Raw genomic sequence first — 2,687 nt, 5'->3', positions numbered from 1 at the left:
AAAAAAAAAAAAAAAAAAAGACGTTGGAATGGGTACATGTCAAACACTATTCTTCTCTGATTATACTTGGAACAAGTTGTAAAATAAGAAAATGCCATTCTAGTTGTACTAAAGACGTTGGAATGGAGACATGTCAAACGCTACTCTTCTCTAATTATACTTTGAACCAATTGTAAGATAGAAAATGTTTGGGGTACTACAATTTTTAGTATAATGTTCAATTTGCTTCGACGTAAAATGTTTTTTGAAAAATGTTTCCCTATTTTTCAGTGTTTGGTTCGACAGAAAATTGTGGTCAAACTGAAAACATTTTCGATTGATCAGGAAAACCTTCTTTAATTTTCATAAAATGATTTCCCCTTTTTAAAACCGTAAACTATTTTTTGAGTTTGAACTTCTTCTTCTTGCATGCACTATCTCTCACAATTCATTCTCCATTGTTGTCGGAGGGTGCTGGGATCCGCCACTATCTATCAAAGTTCTCCATAATCTGCCACATACCACCAGAGATCACCGGAAGTTGTCATCCAATGCCTCCACCGAAGGTTGCCAAAAGTCGCCAGCTAGTTTTGGCTACCATCGAAAGTCACTGGCCATTACCCACCTTCGTTGATTTTTTGTACATGTCAAAAGCTGAAAATATTTTCTAACGAAAAATATTTTATGTCGAAATAAATGGAGCATAAGCCTTTTACAACCTTGATGTGACAGTTCATAATTGATGAAATGAGTAAGACCTCCATAATTTGCCATCGTTCATCGAAATTATCCAGAATTTGCCACTTGCCACTATAGAGATCACCGAAAGTCGTCGCCAAACGTCACCACCAAAGGGTACTGGAAATCATCAGCCATTTTTGGTTGCTATCAGAGGTAACTGGCCATTGCCCACCGTCGATAATTTTTTGTACGAGTCAAACGTTGAAATATTTTATGTCGAAACTAATTAAGCCTAAGCCTTTTACAACCTTGATGTGGTAATCCATAATTTGTGCAATGACTAAGCTCTAATTCCCAAAGTGTGAAGTGTGAAATTGCTTATTCATTTAATCAATTATGGACTCCTACTCAATAATCGTCGTGTGAGAGAAACCAATGGTAAACATCTTTTTAGTAGTCCGGTAGTTTCTTAGGCTCTGTTTGGCAAAGGCCAAAAATTGGCTCGATACTATTCATAAAAAATTCAACTTTCAACATTTCTAAATTTTATATTATATCAATCACATTTTACTACTATTTAAATAAAAAAAATTACTAAAAAAACATTTTTTTTTTTTTTTTTTTTACTTTTTATAGCAAACATTTGTTTTTTTTTTTTTTTTTTTCGTATCAATTCCAAGAAAAGCCCCAAGGCCATTACCAAACTGGTCCAAACAGAACCTTAAAAAGACATGTGATAAAGATAAAGTTGCCGGCCATTTATTTTCTTTAGTCTTTCCCTTTCAGCTCAGGTATCATCACGGCATCACCCTTCTGTGACATCACATGGCTAAAGCCTAAAGAGTTCAAGCAATAAAGAAAGGCGGACTGGCACGAGGCAGGTATGGACATGTTATTCATGATCAGGATATTAATCAGCAGCTTTGTTGGTTCCACGAATGGAGGATTGAACATATCTCACGTTTAGCAAACGAAGCGGCACATTGTTTAGCCAAATTTGCTCTATGTATTGCGCAGAAACAGCTTTGGGTGGACAGTTTTCCCCCGTGTATTCGTGATCGTGTACTTGCTGAGCAAGTTTCCGTTTAAGTAATAACAAAAGAAAGTCTCTTTTATTCAAAAAAAAAAAAAAAAAAGACGTTGGAATGGATACATGTCAAACACTATTCTTGTTTAATTATACTTCAAACCAATTGTAAGATAAGAGAGTGCTTAGGGTACTACAATTTTTATTATAAGCTCATTATAATCTTGATGTAACAATTCATAATTAGTAGAATAATTAAGCTCCTATCATGTGAAGTGTGAATATATGGTAACACTACAAAAAATTAAATTTTTTCTGACGGACGTTTTCTGACGTGTCAGGTAGTCTGACACGTCAGAAAACGTTCCTGACGGGGCCTTCCTGACGTGTTTCACGCGTGAAGATTATAGGTGTCAGAAATGGAAAATTTCTGACGTGTTAAGTTTTAACCCGTCAGAAATTTCTGACGCGCGTGTTATAATTAACACGTCAGAAATTATTTTCTGACGTGTTAAAGAGTGACACGTCAGAAAAATTTCTGACGTGTTAACTTGTGACACGTCAGAAATTTTACTGACGTGTTGAAATTTAACCCGTCAGAAAATTTCTGACGTGTCAAATTTTTACACGTCAGTAAATAATTTTAATAAAAAAATCCAGAAAAAAATTAAAAAAAAAAAAGAAATTTTTTTTTTTTTAATAATTTTAAATTTCCTGACGTGTCAAATAGTGACACGTCAGGAAATTTAAAATTATTAAAAAAAATTAATTTTTCTTTTTTTAATTTTTTCTGGATTTTTTTTAATTAAAAATATTTTTTTTTATTTCTGGAACAGTAGTCTTCTCCGGTCCCCAGTTCTCCCTGATCTCTGCTGCTTCCTCCATTTTCACTCTCTTTTCTCTCTTCTTTCCTTCATTTTCAAAAACCCAAACCATAAAATCAATAAAAAATCAAAAAATAAACCTTTCGATCTTCTTCTCTTCAAATCAAAAATCAAAA

The sequence above is a fragment of the Corylus avellana genome, chromosome ca2 (assembly GCF_901000735.1).
Source record: "Corylus avellana chromosome ca2, CavTom2PMs-1.0".
NCBI classification, from domain to species: domain Eukaryota; kingdom Viridiplantae; phylum Streptophyta; class Magnoliopsida; order Fagales; family Betulaceae; genus Corylus; species Corylus avellana.
Note: the sequence above shows the minus strand (reverse complement) of the source record.